The 18,008-nt window shown below is 39.4% G+C and overlaps 1 protein-coding gene across 5 annotated transcripts in view; it reads left to right on the top strand.

The window, feature by feature from the left end:
- Naaa (N-acylethanolamine acid amidase) overlaps positions 1-18,008 on the top strand; it is a gene marked incomplete at its 5' end in the record, with an annotated part of 44,049 nt that overhangs the window by 15,538 nt on the left and 10,503 nt on the right. The window contains 1 exon segment of one of the 5 annotated variants that reach the window (XR_001234753.1): positions 15,480-16,857. 5 annotated transcript variants of the gene reach the window in all.

Below are 18,008 nucleotides of genomic sequence, written 5' to 3'. Positions count from 1 at the left end.
GGGGTGTGCTGTGTTTCTCACAGAAGATGATAACCTTAAAATTTATATCCGTATATATTCTGATAGTTTGGCATACGATTGTCATCATTAGGGAGCATGTTATTTTGAACTGTTTGTATGAAACCAGAACTTTTCAGTGCCCTTTGTCCCTTAATAAACTCTGCTATCAGGCAGGCTGTTATCCCTCTGGTCCTGGAGCAGTTACTATCTGAAAGACTCCTGTGTCCCCACGGTGAGGCCCAGCACCGTTTGTAGCATCAAAAGATAAATTTTGAAGGCCAAGGACACTTACAGAATGGCTTTCAAGTACTGGTGAGACACAGTGAGGTCAGGCCATAGGGGAAAGAGCAGGAGCGTCTCTTGCTATTCCTGAAGTCAGACCCTCAGGGCAGCACCACCATATGGCAAGGGTCTTGTGGAGTTGCAGACCTGGCTACTCATTGTGGGAATGTTACACTGCTCTGCTCAGATTAAATTCATTTATTTTTTCTTCCCTTAGGTGATTTTTTTTAATGAGATAAGACCAAGTGGAAGTATCATGTTAGCTTATGAACAATATAGGTTCCTTCCTCATGAGACCTTTTACTGGTGCAGTGAGGCAAGGTCACTGTGGCGTTTGTCTGTGAAAGTGCATAACAAGCAGTGACGTGCACTTCCCTCCCTTGCTGGTTGCCTTGATCCCCGTGCAGTTTCCACACTGGCTTGAATAACTCAAAGATCATTGGTCTTAGAGATCAGGCCATATTGCTTGACTTTCTTCTTAGATTCTTATGATTCTGTTGTTCTGTCTCTGCTTAGCCATCTAAAGAGAGCAGGAGAGGCCTCTTTGTTCATTGTGAAGTACTTCTAGGCAGGCCCAACGAAAGCTTCTCCTAGGGCTGGGAGTGTAGCTCAGTGGTGGAGCACTTACTTAGGGCGCAGAGGGACTTGCTGAGCGTGCATCATGGGGTGGGAGGTAGAAGGTGGGGCAGAAAAGAAAAGGCTTCTGCTGAAAAAAAATGAGATGTAGAACTTGCATCTGAATAGAGATGCTCAGAGGTGACCTTTGGTCATGTTGTTTCATGTGGTGGAATTCTCATTTTTTATAATGAGACTAATATCTTTTAAAAAATAGCAGTGGACCTTTTTCTAAATAGATATTTTCTTACTGCTTTTTGAAAGTGATATGAAACCAAATTATTTCTTATTCTCACTTGTTGGATAATAAAATGTCAAAAGCAATGTTGAGGAGAATAAACTTTTTCTCTAAGATCATGGTGTTGTGTTCTCTGTTCTCCTTCCCTTTGGTGTTGTGTTCTCTCTACTCCCTCCCCATGGTGTTGAGTTCTCTCTTCTTCCTCCCCATGGTGTTGTTTTCTCTCCTCTCCCTCCCCATGGTATTGTTTTCTCTTCTCTCCCTCCCCATAGTGTTGTGTTCTGTCTTCTCCCTCCCCATGGTGTTGTGATCTCTCTTCTCCCTCCCTGTGGTGTTGAGTTCTCTCTTCTCCCTCCCCATGGTGTTGTGTTCTGTTCTCCCTCCCCCCACTGGTGTTGTGTTCCATCTTCTCCCTGCACATGGTGTTGAGTTCTCTCCTCTCCCTCCCCATGGTGTTGAGTTCTCTCTTCTCCCTCCCCGTGGTTTTGAGTTCTCTCTTCTCCCTCCCCATGGTGTTGAGTTCTCTCTTCTCCCTCCCCATGGTGTTGTGTTCTATCTTTTCCCTCCCCATAGTGTTGAGTTCTCTCTTCTCCCTCCCCGTGGTGTTGAGTTCTCTCTTCTCCCTCCCCAGTTTGTTGAGTTCTCTCTTCTCCCTCCCCATGGTGTTGAGTTCTCTCTTCTCCCTCCCCGTGGTGTTGTGTTCTCTCTTCTCCCTCCCCGTGGTATTGTGTTCTCTCTTCTTCCTCCCCTGAAGGTGAGTGTTTCTGAAAGCTGCCCCAAAGCAGTTCTCAGATGTCATGTGTTGTGAGAATCAGGATTCCTGGGAGTGTAGAGTGCGATTTTATTTCACAAGTATATGAGAAAACTTCTTTGTGAGTGAAATCAGAAGGCTGAAAGCATGAGCAGAATAGTTCTGATTGGTTGTTCTTGGTTAGTGTTCCAACAGATGGAAGGGACTTGTGTCTCCAGAAGGAAGTATTACCTGGGCAGAGCATCTCCAGCACCCTGTACTCCATACCTACCAGAATCATCGTGTTTCTTCATGGATAGTCTTGGATAAGCAGTATTCAATTTCCATTATGCAGTGCCCTTTTAAAATCAAGTTTCAAAAGTAGTTTAGTTATTCCAGATATGTCCTTCTCTTGGTTACTTTTCTCTCATTGCTGAGACAAAATACCTGATGCCCAAAATTAAGGTAGGAAATGTTTATTTAGCTGAAGTTTATTTAGTTTATTTAGCTTAGAAGTTTATTTAGCTTGCAGTTTGTGGAGGTTTCAGTCCATAATCAGCTGGCTCTAAAGCAGGATGGCAGGGCACAGGGGCAACAGTTCAAGGTGGCACAAGACAACAAAAGCAACAAGAGCAAAAGTGAGGGAATCTCTTTTCCTCCTTTCTGTTGTAAACAGGTGACCTGCCCACACCATTTCCATGCCCCCCTCTTGCACAAGCTCAGGATGTTTATAAAGTGAGGACCTTGGCCACCTGATGAGGAGGTCACTTAAACTTCTAAACTTCTCAAATTGACACAATGTATCAATCATAGCAATCCACCCCTTGTCAATTTAGCAACAGATAAATTTCTTTAAACAGGTTGAAAGACATACAAAGACATGCTTAGTGTCAACATTGTAACACAGGTTTAACAATCCTTAAAAATCAGTCTTAAGTCTGTCAACATTATATTGAATTAGAACCATAATATTCCATCCCTTGCCCCCTCAAAGACTCATGCACATCTGTTTATACAAATGGTATTTAGTCCATCTGCAAAAGCTGCCAAAGTCTTAACAGTTTCAGTACTGCTGAAAAGTCCAAGTCCCAAGTGTCCTCTGAGATATAAGGCAAACTCTTAGCTGCAAGCCCCTGTACAAATGAATACAAAGTTTAACACTTCCAGTATTCAATGGCACAAGATAAACATTTTCATTCCAAAAGTTACAAACAGAGATACAAAGGAATGGGATGAAAGCAAGTCTAAAATCCAGCAGGGAAAACATCTGAGGCAATCTGTGGCAAGTTGTGAACTCCAAAGGGCTTGAGTAACTCCACCCTATGGCCATTCTGGTGGTTGTAGTGCCCATGGCTTCTCTCTTGGGCCAGTTCCCTCCTTACAGGTTTTCTCAGACAATCCATGTACTTGGCTTTTCCAAACTTGTGGGGTCTCCATTGCATCTTTGGCTTCCTCCTCACAGCCTCACACACTGCTCTCTCAGGGACACACTGCCTGACCTCCCAGGCCTTCTGAAACCAGGGTGGAATCCTTAACTGCACAAGTCTTGCATTCTGCATGCACCTAAACCAGCACCATGTGTGTGATGTCAAGGTCTGCTGTCAGCTGGAGCCAGGCTTTCCTCTCTTGCCTGTTGGGGTTGCATGCCTAGGTTTCTGTGCACTCTGAGTCCAATTCTGAGGAACAAATTTTCTATGTCACCACCATTCTGGAACATGGTATAGCCACTGTTATTCTGGAACATGGTGTTCTGTGGCTTTCTTCTCAAAGCAGTCTTTTACCTTTGCAGTTTTGAGTCTGCAAAGTGTGGAGAATTCCTGCTTCTTGTGATGCCCTCAGGCCATCTTTTCTATTCCTCTGTTCCTCCTCAGCAATTAAGATGTCCTGTGCTCTATCTTCATTGTCTACAGTTTTATTTGAGCTTCCCTTCTGGCCAAACACAACATTTTAAATCATTCTGCTGGGTTCTCTGCTCTTGATTCTCAACAAAGATCTGGCTAAAAGCCCCCAACAATAGCCATGCTACTGCCCCAAAATTAGATTGCCCTGAAATTTCTTCTGCCAGATTAATCAGTGCACTGCCCTTTATCTGAATCTCAGGCAAAGTCTCTGGACATGAGCAAAATGCAGACAAACTTTCTGGTAAGCCGTAATACACATCATCTAGAGTCTAGCAACCAATGCAGTCCTTCTTCCCAGCAGAAACCTCCCAAACTTTGTCTTTACTGGCTGATACAAATCAACCTTCTGGTCTTCTGAGCTTTGATCAGGATCTCCCATACAGAACAGCCAAAGGCATTCCAGTGCTACTTTTCAGTCATCCTCTCCAAACCTTGCCAAACTCTTCCCACAAGCCATTCCCAAAGGCTCTTGGACCAAATGGTCAGGTATAGTTACAGCGACGACCCCACTTCTCTGGTACCAAATTCTGTCTTGGTTACTTTTCTGTCATTGCTGAGACAAAATACCTGACTCCCAAAATTAATGAAGGAAAGATTTATTTAGCTCACAGTCTGTGGAGGTTTCAGTCCATAATCAGCTGGCTCTAAAGCAGGGTGGCATGGCACAGGGGCAACAGTTCAAGGTAGCAGAAGACAGCAAAAGCAACAAAAGCAAAAGGGGGAGAGCAAGCCTCTTTTTCTCCCATTGTAAGCAGACGACCTGCCCACGTCATCTCCATGCTCTTCTCTTGCACAAGCTGAGGATGTTTACAAAGTGAGGATGTTGGCCACCTGATGAGTCACTTAACTTTTACACTTCTCAAATTGGCAAAATATGTCAACCATAGCAGTCACCGAGAGTGATACTAAGCATTTCTGCCCATTAGTGTCATTCTGTTCTTGTTTTCTTGAAAGTAGACCATGGTCATTGGATGGAAATCTGGAAAGTTGCTAAGCCATGGTGGGGTTTTTAGTAGGAAAGTGATGTAAGGAATCCTAGTCTCTAGATGCCTCTTTTGTGTTATGTGGTTTTACTGTGGTGTGTCTAGATGGAGGTTTGTTTTTATTTAGCCTGCTTGAGATTTGCTGTGTTTTGCAAGTGTCAAATGCATGTGTTTGATTCAGTTTTGGATAATGCTCTCCTACATTCTTTTCTTTTCTCTGGAACCTCAAATATGTTAAAAAGTTTAGAACATGTCCAAAATGTGCCACTTTGTGATAAGGATGCATCTGATCTAAAGACATTTTTAAAAAACAGCCAGTACAAAAATGTTGTTCTGACCCTCTATGTTTTGTTCCTGATCTCAGGAGAGAAAATTTCCACATGGGAGGTATTCTCCCTGTATTGGAGGAAAAGTGACACTCTTACTGAAGACAGGAAATCAGAGTGAGAAGTCCATACAACTGCATCTCACTCCACTAACCCCTAACTTCTAGTTCCTTCTCCATTCCACTGCCCACCCTGGTCCAAGCCCCTTTGTCTCATCCTGTTTTCACAGGTTACTATTCTCTGTCCAAATTGGTAAAGATGCTCCTCCATTTTGATGGGGCTACACCCCCAAAATCCATCATAAATTGAAAATACTGTAATTGAAGTTGTATTAAGTATAGTAACTTACTATCATGAGTGGTAACACAGCACACTGGAGAGAACCCACTTTTTGCTCTCCTAATCTCCATGATTGCCTGGCTGACTGGGAGCTGCAGCTCACTGGGTGGGAGGGAGGGGAAAGAGGGAGAGAAGTTAAAGCATCAATACATAAACTGGAAAGTATGGATAATACAGCATAAAAATTGTTCATAATCACAATATAGTAATGAAAATCCTTTATACATGTGTTTGTTGAGTACTATATATGGTTTTGTAAGATACTTAAAAGTAGAGTGCATCAAAGGGCTTTTGTAATTTAACAATTACATATTGTTTTTTTCCGGTACCGGGAATCAAACTCATGACCTTGCACTTGCCAGACAGGCCCTGTGCCACTGAGCTAAATCCCCAGCCCCAACAATTACATAATTTAATAAATTACAATTAAATTTAATCTAAATTCCAACAAAGTGAAACAATTTACATTCTTACTAATAGTATCTGACAAGATCAGATGCATCCAGGATAGTGTGGCCATAGACAACATTAGCGTCTGGAAGGGTAATTTTTAACATACTCTCAAAACAGGATTTTATCAGTCTATTTAAGTGAGTTTCAGAAAGAATGGTGCCAGTTAACCACTAACGAAAAGTAAACCAATGGGAAAATAATATCAGACAAAAGAGAATTCAAGACAAACAAGGATTTAAAAGAGCAGAGTGTTATTAAATTTTGGTAAATAACCTTCTACCAAGAAAACAAAACAGCTACAAGCTTTCACATATTATAATTAGGTAACTTCTAATTATACTGGTAGCTGCAATTTTATGTGGTTCTGTGAACTATCTAATTATATAGCTGTTCTATTGGCCCACATCTCTTTCTTAGCTTTGGCGACTAAACCTCACTTGTGGAACACACAGGAGGTTAGTTACACCAATATTAAAGAGAAAGTAGTAGGTTTAACTATCATAATCTTTTCTGGATACCAAACACTTCCAAATATAAAGTACAACTAGGCAACTGTGATTGTTTAACCATGATTGTCTTCAAAGTTTAAATAGAATATTAACAGATAACAGCTATAAAGTTTTAAAGGGAAAATTTAAAATCAAGGGCAAACAACATTTTAAAAATGTATGGAAAAGAGGAAAATTAGAGAAGGTCGCACAGACTGGGAGGCTGTGGTGAGCTATCTGGGAGCCCAAGACCTCTGGCTGTGCCTGCTGCCACCTTGGGAAGGCCACTCCAACCTGGGAAGCCTCAGGAATGACTCTGAATCTCAGAAAAACTAGGGAGATTTGAAAATGACAAGAAGAAGGAGCAAAATACAATCTCAGACCTCCACCCTGCACAGAAGTAGTCCAGGAAACATCAACATGGAAGAACATGAAAGTTACACACCTGAAATTTCTGAAATGATAGCAACTGAAGTAAAGAAGCAACTATATCAGGATATAGAGGAAATCAGATCAGAAATAATTGCTCAGGTAAAAAAAAAGAAATGACATCCATAATGAAAGAATTGCTCAGTATATGAAAAGAAGTCAAAGGTAAAAAAATTGAGGAGCACACACAAAAAAAAAAATTGCTGGAAACCTTGAATGACCAGTATAGGAAAGAATTACAGTGCATGAAACAGATTCAAAGAGATAGTCAGGAAATTAAAGATTTCATTGAAAGCTGGAAAAATTGCTTGGACAAATGGAAGATAGATTTTCAGACCTTGAGGACAGCAGTGCAGCTAGTGATCATGAAAGGAAAGATCTCATAAAAATAACAAGGAACCAGCAAATAACAATTCAACAGCTGCAAGATGAGGCAAAGAAGAACAATAAAAAAATGATAGGTGTCAATGAAAGAGCAGGAGGCTACATGAATGACATGAACAGATTATTTACAGAAGTAGTAGCAGAAAATTTCCCAAGCATGGGAGAAGAACCTGATATACACATAAGTGAGGCATAAAGAACTCCAATTAGTTATAACCAAAATAAATCTACACTCTGACACATAATGATCAAGATCCCAGAAACTCAGCAAAAGAACAGAATATTAAAAGCTGTTAGGGAAAAGAAACAGATCATCGATGAAGGAAAGCCCATCAGAATCATAGCTGACTTCTCAAAGCAAACCATCTAGTTAAGAATAGCTTGGAGTGAAGTATTTCAGGTCCTAAAAGAAAACAAATTCCAACTCAGATTGCTGTACTCTGTGAAACTATCTTTCAAAATTGATGGAGAAATAAGGTACTTCTGTGACAAAGATCAACTGAGGAAATTCATGACGACCAAGCCAACCCTACAAAAAGTACTGAAAGATATTCTATAAAGAGATAAAAATGACCACAATTTTAAGACCAACAATAGAAAAGAATCACTGAGAAAGGTAAGCAGTTAAACGGGAAAAGTAAAGAACCAACAGTGGGAAAATAACGTGACAAAGATAAGTCAACACATATTAGTAATAACCATTAATGTAAATGGCCTCAATTCAGCAATCAAAAGAAACAGACTTGTATACAATATGCTGTATACAAAAAACACATTTAACTCAAAAAATTCATAGACTGAAAGTCAAAGGATGGAAAACAATACTCCATGCAACACGAACCCAGAAAAAACAGGATTAGCTATTCTGTTTGCAGACAATGTGAACTTCAAACCAATAATGATGAAAACAGATAAAGTCACTATATTTTTGTTAGGGGAAAACTGCAAGAGATAACAATCATAAATATATATGCACCAAATGTAGGAGCACCCAACTATGTAAGGCAAATAACAGACATGAAAAATCAAATAAGTAATAACAATTGCAACAGAGGATTTTAACACCCCATTGTCACAAAGAGTTAGGTCAACTATACAAAAACTCAGCAAAGAAATACCAGAACTAAACCATACATGTGAACAAATAGACTTAATAGACCTTTGCAGAGTATTCCACCCAACAACATTAGAATACACAGTCTTCTCAGCTGGACATGGGACATTCTGTAAAATAGACCATATACTAGCACATAGAACATGCTTCAGTAGATGCAAAAGAATTGAAATTATCCCATGCATATTATCAGACCATAGTGCAATGAAATTGGAAATTAATGATAAATTGCAAAAACTCCATAAGCATATGGAAAATAAATAACATCCTCCTGAATAACCAGTTGGTCACAGAAGAAATTAAAGAAGGAATGAAACAATATTTACAATCAAATGGAAATGCAGAAACAAACTACTGCAACCTGTAGGACACAGTGAAAGCAGTCCTCAGAGGGAAATTTATAGCAGTGGATTCCCACATCGGGAAAACTGAACACAAATAAACAACCTTATGTGACACCTCAAACTTCTAGAAAAAAAAAGAGCAAGTCAAGCCCAAAGCTTATGCAAGGGAGGAAATTATAAAGATTAGAGCAGAAACAAATGCAACTGAGACTAAGAAAACAATGCAAAGAATTAAAAAAATCAAAGAGTTGGTTCTTTAAAAAAATAAATCAAATTTATAAACCCCTAGCCAGTTTTATCAAAAAAAGGAAAGAAAAAGTCACATCTCATGCAATGAGCAATGAAAAGGGTGAAATTGCTACAGATCTTGTGGGAATTCAGAAGATCATCAATATCTACTTTGAAAATTTTTACTCAGAGGAAGGAAAACACAGATGAAACGGACAAAAAATGACCTAATATCAATTAATGAAATTAAAAACATAATTAAAAATTTACCAACATAGAAATGCCCAGGTCCTATGGATTCACAGCTGAATTTGACCAGAAATTTAGAGAAGATTTAATGCAAATACTCCTCAAACTCTTTAATAAAATTGAAAGGGAAGCAATAGTCCCTAACTCATTCCTGGAGGCAAGTATTACCCTGATACCAAAACCAAAGAAAGACCCAAACAAAAAAGAGAATTACTGGTCAATCTCCCAGATGAACATAGATGCAAAAATTATCAATTAGGTACTAGTTAACTGAGTGCAGCAAATCATCAAGAAGATTATACACCATGACCAAGTGGGATTGATCCACAGAATGCAGGGATGGTTCAATATACACAAATCAGTAAATGTAATACATCATATCAGCAGAGTCAAAGATAAGAATCACATGATCATCTCAGTAGTTGCAGAAAAAGCTTTTGATAAAGTCATTCATGATAAAAACCCTAAAGAAAATTAGAACAGGTGGACTTAACCTCTATTAGGTAGAAGCCATTTATGACAAACCAACAGCCAACATCATACTAAATGGACAGAAACTGAAAGCTTTCACGTTAAAATCAGGTACAAGACAAGGATATCCACTGTCACCACTCCTATTAAACATTTCTGAAAACATTAGCCAAAACAATTAGACAAGAGAGAGAAACCAAAGAAATAAGAATAGGAAAGGAAGAAGTGAAATTATCATTATTCACAGATGACATGTATATCAGTCAGGGTTTTACTAGAAAAACATATAACACAAGATGTACAAATGTATAAGAAATTACAAGATTGGCTTACGATGGTCAGCCAAAGAGTTGTATGAGGAAGCATGCAGAGGGTGTCTACACATTGAAGACCAAGGGAATCAGTCCATGGTCTGGAGTTCACTGCAGAGTTCCAGGCAAGTCTGTACCAGGAGGCTGGTGGGTCTGCAACGAAAGGCTGAAGGATCCAAGGTGGAAGCCAGAGAGTCTGCACTAGAAGCCAGGAGATGAAGCCCAAGCTGAAGGTGAAGACTGGACTTCCTCCAAAAGGACCGGAAGTTTCTCTGTTCTTCCCGATTTCCCTTTTATATCATCTAGGTAATGATCCACCCTAGGGTGGCTTCTCTACACCCTAGGGTGTAGAATTGCTGAGCCAATTGCTGAGCCAAGTTCAGTTAAGCTTTTAAACTTCTCAAGTTGACATAATCAGTCAACCACTATAATCCATCCTTTGTCAACTTGGCAACCAGACACATTTCTTTAAACCAATACCCAGATACAAAGACATATATAATTGTGCCTAACATGTTATAGCTATCCTCTGTACAAGTGGAAATGCACTAATCCTCTCACCCAAATAGAATGTAAATTTTCTTTGGTTGATGCTTACAATTTCATAACTTGAACATTATAACACAGGTTTAACAATCCTGAAGAACCAGTATTCAGTCTATCAACGTTATATTACATTAGTACCATATAGGGGAGGAATAGTACCATTATAATCCTCTTTTCTGTAGCTGGTCACGGGGTCATAGCTGGTATTTAGAACTACCTTTTTCCACTACCCATTCTGTATTCCCTTGACCGTCAGCAAACACCTCAGCAGGTCTTGGTTCTTTTCCTGGTGGAGGGACCCATACCTTCATGCCTGAAGGCTCTGGACCATTTGTCATTGTGCCTGTATTAGGTTGTTGTAGTTTTCCATTGACTTCAATAATAGGGCAAGATAATACTAAGTGGCACCCTAAGGGATCTTCTGCACTCCACATATATTCTTCTTTTCCTCCATTGTGGAGTAGTAGTCCAATTTCCCCTTGATAATCTGGGTCAGTCACGCCGGACAACACTGATTCCTCTTTTAGCTTGTTTCCTCAGAGGCATGAAGAGACCAGAATGACCAGGGGGAAATCTTAGCTTCCAGTTCAGTGGTACCATTGTTGTGCTTCCTGGTGTAATCTTTACCCCTTCTGGAACTAAGATTTATAAGCCAGCAGAACATAAGGTCATGGGGACAGGAAGCAAAAATTTTGCTAGTGGATCACTAGGGGTAATGGTGAGTGGTACCATTCCTACTTCTACCCCTTGATTCCTGGACCCATGAATCCTGGCAGTGTGGGACACAGTACCATATAGTGGACACTGATTCAAGGCATATAGAGCCTTGAGTCTTACCTTACCCCATTCCTGGTACCAATTTTCTGTTAGTTTGGGGGATATTTTGCAAGGGAAACAATACAATACATATTTTATATGATTATTTATAATAGTCACCCAAACAATGATATACAGAAGAGTGCAGGAAATCTGTCCACACAGTAAGACCAAAGAATCAATCTGAGGGCCTGGATCCCACAGAAATGTCCTTCATGAGGACAGCTGAATACCTAGAGCTCATGGCAGTGCCTCCCACAAATCCAGCTGGAGGCCCAGAGCCTACCACAAGGTCTCATGCAGGCCTGTTTCACAGATCTGTGCTGGGAAGGCCCAAAGGTCAGTGGTGGAATCTAAGAAGTCTGTGCCAGTGGGATGAAGGATCTGTGCTAGTACACTGAGGGATCTGCACTAGAGCCAGAGAGCAATGCTCAAAGTGAGGACCAGAGCTCCCCCAAAGTGAACCAAAGCCATTCTCAGTGCCAACGAGGTCCTGAGCTCCTCAGAGGATGAAAACAGCCAAGTTCATCAGGAAAGCCAGCATGACAAGCTCTTCCAAAACAACCAATGGCTCTTCACAGCCTCTCTCAGCTCCCGACAGCCTCTCTTCTCCATTTCTGCCTCTTATGCTACTGGCAGCAGTCTCCAGGTGGGCCTCCCACACTCAGCACCACACTTACTCAGTTCAACTGGGGGTATAAGTTGACCACCAGTTGTCAATCTACTGCAACATGCTACTCTACATAAAGGACCCCCAAAACTCCACCAGAAGACCCCTAGAATTTATAAACAAATTCAGTAGCATACCTGGATACAAAATCAACACTCAAAAATCAATAGCATGCCTATACACAAAGAACAAATACACTTAGAGAGAAATTAGGGAAACTGTAACTTTCACAATAGCATCCAAAAGTTGAAATACTTAGGAATCAATCTAACAAAGGAAGTGAAAATTACAGTACTCTGAAAAAAGAGATTGAAGAGAATTTAAAAAACTGGAAAGATACTTCTTGCTCATGGATAGCAAGAACCAACATTGTGAAAATGGCCATACTCCCAAAACTGTTGTATAGATTCAATGCAATCCCAATGAAAATACGATTGGTATACCTCACAGATCTAGAGAAAACATTCCTAAAATTCATCAGGAACCAGAAGAGACCCCGAATAGCAAACACAATCCTGGGCAATAAAGGTAAGACAGGAGGCATCACAATCCCTGACTTGAAACTATACTACAAAGCTCCTGTGATAAAATCAGCATGGTACTGGCAAAAAAAAAAAAAAAAAAACAGATTTGAGTAACAATGGAATAGACTAGAAGATGCAGCTACAACCACAAACACACTTAGCCACCTAATCTTTGACAAAGGGGCCAAACAAGTTCACTGAAAGAAAGATAGCCTCTTTAATAAATGGTGCTAGAGAAACTGGCTTTCCACATGCTGCAGACTAAAACTAGACCCATGCCTATCACCATGCATCAAAATAAAGTCAAAATGACTTAAAAATCTGAATATTAAAATCAGAAACACTAGGTCTATTGGAAGAGAAATTAGGTGGAAATCTTGAAGACATAGGGGTAGGCAGAGAGTTCATGAATAACCAAGGTGCATGGGAAATACTTCAAAGAATCAACAACTGGTATCTCATCTTATTGAAAAGCTTTGCTTATCAAAAGAAATCACCAACAGGTTGAATAGGAAACCCACGAGCTTGGAAAAAATTTTAGCCAAGCGCCCCTGAGACAAAGGACTCCTGTGTAGAACATATAAAGTATTAAAAAAATCAGGCCCCCCAAATTCAAAGATCCAGTACAAAAATGGCCATCTGATATGAATACACACTTCTCAGGTGAAGAAATACAAATGGCAAATAAATATATGAAAAAATATTCAACATCATTGGTCACTTGAGAAATGCAAATTAAAACAGCACTGAGATTCCATCTCACCCCAGAAAGAATGGCTATCATCAAGAAATCAACCAATAACAAATGATGGTGGGGGTATGGGGAAAAAGGAACCATTCTGTACTGTTGGTGGAAGCGTAGACTGGTGCAACCACTGTGGAAATCAGTGTGGAGATTCTTCACAAAAATAGGGTTGGAGGTCCCATTTGACCCAGCAATTCCCCTTTTGGATATTTTCTCAGAAAAATTGAAAACATACCACAGCAATATATGTGCACCCTTGTTGATATCAGTTCAATTTGTCATAAATAAAGCTTGGAAACAATGCAAATGCCCATCAACAGAATATATAAAAAAGATGTGGTACTTTTATACAATGGAACATTACTCAGCTATAAAGAAAGATAAACTCAAGGCTTTCATAGGTAAATAGATGCACCTAGAGACTATACTCATAAGTGAAATAAATCAGACCCATGTGTAAACATCGTCTTGTCTCTCTAGTATGCAAAATTAAAAGAGTAAATAAAATCCAAAAGGTACAATAGATATTGTGAAGGAAAGAAAGTGCTAGGGAAAGGAGAAAAGACCACACACACACACACACACACACACACACACACACACACGATAGCTAAGATAATTGTACAAGTAATTTCTATTGGTTTACTGAAAGGAACAGTTAATGCTTAATTTTTTGGACCAATTTTACACGCTTATATCTGGTAATCTGAACAACTGCTTTGAAGATAACAGTGCAATATGACAACCGTTGTTAATTTCCTATTACCTTGTTTTGAAATTCTGTATCATTTTAAATGTGTTTTTCTAATGTTTATTTTCTTTAAAATAAAAAATAAAGGGATTGAACATTCTATTATACTTTTAATTCCTAGACATAAGTTTTGCCCACAACTTTCAATGGTTTGCCAAAAAATTACTGTGCTCCCTTCTTTAGTTTTCTCTAGATGATTGAGTTTTAATAATTAACTTGATGAATTTATCAGTTTGTTACAATACTTTTTGATAGTAATGTTGAAAAAAACTGTATGGAAAAACAGTGCAGCTGGTTGTAGTGGTGCAGGCCTGTAATCCCAGCACTTGGGAGGCTGAAGCAAGGGGATCACCACGAGTTGGAGGCCAGTCTGGGCTACACAGAAAGACCTTGTCTCAACAAAACAAAACAAAACAAAACAAAACAAAACAAAACAAAACAAAACACAAAAATACAGGAAAGATTGAGGCCAGATTGTAAAACTATTAGTTAAAAATCATATATCAGAAATATTGTCTCATTTCATTTTATAGTCTATTAATAGAAATGTGGATGCTTATTCGTTTTTCAGAAAAACCACACAGATTTATATTAAAAAGTGCCTACTGGGCATCTTTGTTCTAGGCCCTCGGCATTATGCAGAAGCTCCCTTAGGAAATGTGTTCTTTTCATCAAGGTGTATTAAAATATATACATGCAAAATCTTTGCCTGGATTTGGAATGAAGCATCCTTGAAACTTTTAAGTGAATATAAGGGTCATAAATAGAAAATAAAATTCAACTTGGAGGGGAAAGTTGCCATGAGGAAGCATGTTGGCAAGGACATGGGTGGACCAAAGCTGAGAGTGGAGTCCATTATAAAAAGGAAAGACCACATTGTTTTTATCCATTCCTCAGTTGATGTGCATTTGGGTTGCTTCCATGATTTAAGTGTTTCAAATTGCATTGCTGTAAACATGGGTGCACATATATCGCTGTGGTATGATGTTTTTTGTTCTTCTGGAAAAACATGCAGAATATTACTCAGCTGTAAAGAAAGATAAACTCGAGACTTTTATAGGTAAATAGAACAACTAGAGACCATACTCATAAGTGAAATAAATCAGACCTACATGTGTAAACACTGTATTGTCTCATTAGTGTAAGAACCTGAAAGAGTAAATAAAGCCTGAAAGATACAAGAAATATTGTGAAAGGGCAAGAAACTGCTCAAAAGGAAAGAACAATTGGGATGAGAGAAACGAGAAAAGAAAGAGAGAAGGGAAAAATGTATATATGTACAGACAAGATAGCAAAGATAATTGTACTACTAATTTCTATTGCTTTACGGAAAGGAACAGTTAATGTTTAATTGTTGGATCGATCTTACATGCCTATATTTGTTTAACTGAGTAACCAATTTGTAGATGACAATATGTAATACAACAACCATTGTTAACTTCCTATAACTGTGTCTGAATTCTGTATTGCTTTTATTGTTTTTCTGTTGTTTTGTTTATGTCTGTTTGTTAATATGTTTTTGTTCTTGCATTTTTAAAAAAGGAATGAGCACTCACATGGTTCAGTGACAGGACAGTGGAAAGCATGCTGGTTCTTCAGAGAAGCTTTCCTGGCGTTTACCCCTGAGGGCAGTGTCCTGCACATGTGTCACACAGGGATGCAGAGGAGACTGAAGAGGGCAGTGGGAGAGCATCGAGCTCAGTGCTGCCCACGACACACAGCAGCACATGGTCTGACTGTGCTGTCTGAGACGGCTCGTGTAGTTGTCATTGTCCTTACCCTGTTTCAGGACACATTTGGATACCAAGACCCCATGGTCCCATATGCTGCTGTTTGCTGGTTGTGTCTTATTTGGGCATAAACCTAGATTTTATGGAGGGATCAGTGGACCTTGTGTTTCTTAAATACTCTCCAAATATTTTTATGAGAGTTTTAAAAATATGTGTATATATTTATTTTTAAGTGACACACAGTAATTGAACATAAATATAAATGGGGTGTGACATTTTAATGGATATATATGTGCAATGATCAGATCAGGGTGGTTGGGATATCTATCATCTGACATATTTTGTCGATAGTTTTTATAGGTGCCTGGCAGCAACAAATACTGCACCAAGTGGAATGTTCATAATGTGTTCCTTACTCTGGCAATAATTTTTGGATTGGAAATTTTTAGTGAAAATTAAAGAACCCAATGGCCACCCCACACCTATATAAATACATATGCTAGGCCTACATGAAACAAAATTTGTCCTTTAAAAAATCAGTGTCCAGCACACCTCAGGATGTGACCCAAAAAACTGATAATCTAGATGATTTTGGCCTCATAGTTTTTTATTTTCAATAATGCTCTCATTGAGATGGAATCCACATGCAGACAACTCCCTACTTGCAAGTGTGTAATTCTCTGGCTATTAGCATATTCAGAGTTATGCAGTGATCACAAACCTGTCACTCTGTCTCACCCCAGTCCACCTGGTAAGCAAGTCATCTCCTACTCAGTGGACAGCTCAGATGAGGGCTAGTTAGCCTACGTAGCGATAAAGGGAATATTCAGAGAACCATATGCAACAGTAGTAGTCTACTTGTTTATACTGGGGATGGGTGGTATGTGCAGTTCAAGGTTGCCATTTCACCTTTTGCTCCCCTCCTGATGTCAATGAGTAAGTGCTTTGGAAGGAGGGTGAATACAGTCTTGGTGAGGTCAGAGACCCTGTTGGACCAGACTTGTTGCACTGTGTTGATCACCGGTTGAACCCTCATTCCTGTGACTGGAAAGGTCTTGCTACTCTTTATAGCATGCTCTGGCTGGAAATTGGTGATTCACCTGCATGGAGTTCTGCAAATTATGAAAAAGGTGAAAAGGAGGTGTATAGACAGTGACAAGCTTTGTGAACCACCTCTGAAGTCATTGAAGGTGAGTGTCTTACAGAAAAAGAGGAAAGACTGTGTTATGTACCCTTACACAAGTTGTCTAATTACAGTGCCAGCTGGGTGAGGTTAGCCTGGTAAAGGGAGAAAAAAGGGTTTATTCACTGCATGCTGTGCCACAATACTGAGAAAGTTTCCTTGGGGCAGTGGCAGTGGTCTAAATACATGACTACATTTTCAAAAGTCTGAAAACTGTGCTAAAAAGGGTGAATTTTACTTGTGTAGTTTCCTGTTGTCCTGTTTCCTTTATGCACAACATGACAACAACTACCTCCAAGAGTCAGCTGAACTGTGAGTAGAGGTGGCATAGGCTACCTTTCCCAAACAGTTTATTTTTTGATACTAAGTTTCTGATTTCAATCAGTCAGTTTCCCAGAGATCCCCTGCCAACTTTCCTCGTACTTATCAGTGCTGAAAGCTCAGGATGGTTAGGTTGTAGCAGGAGGGGGCAAGGGAGGGACCTTGTAGGCCCAGACCATTCAAGCTTCTAAGCTCAAGACTCCTGAGCAGGCATTCTTGTCCTTTATTTTTTTATTTTTATGTTAAAAATAAAAGGAGGAAAACATTAACAGACAGACAACATTTTACAAAATAGCAAAAGAACAGTACAGACAATACAGAGTTACAAACACAGTGGTAGGAAATTAACAATGCTTCTTGTATTACATACTGATGTCTTCAAAGTGGTTTCTCATGAATACAGATAGAGACATGCAATACTGATCACTCAAGGATTCACTGACAGTTTCTTTCAGCAAAGAAATAGAAGACAGTAGAACAACTATGTTAGCTATCTTGTATATACATACATACAAAATTTCTCCTTATTTCTCTTCTCTTTTCCCACATCCCAGTTGCCCTTTACCCTTGAGTGTTTTCCTATCATTTCACAATGTCTATCATACCTCCAAGTTTCAATTAACTCTTTCAGGTTTTACACTAGTGAAACTGCGGTGCTTGCACATGCAGGTCTGATTTATTTCACTTATGAGTGTGGTTTCTAGTTGTGACCATTTACCTATAAAGGCCTCGAGTTTATCTTTCTTTATAGCTGAGTAATAGTCCATTCTATAAAAGCACCACAATTTTCTATTCCAATTCTTGGTGGATGGACATTTGGGTTGCTTCCACAACTTA

Source organism: Chinchilla lanigera, unplaced genomic scaffold, assembly GCF_000276665.1.
Source record: "Chinchilla lanigera isolate Chin_1 unplaced genomic scaffold, ChiLan1.0 scaffold00032, whole genome shotgun sequence".
NCBI lineage: Eukaryota > Metazoa > Chordata > Mammalia > Rodentia > Chinchillidae > Chinchilla > Chinchilla lanigera.
Note: the sequence above shows the minus strand (reverse complement) of the source record. Positions and strands in the feature narration are given on the sequence as shown.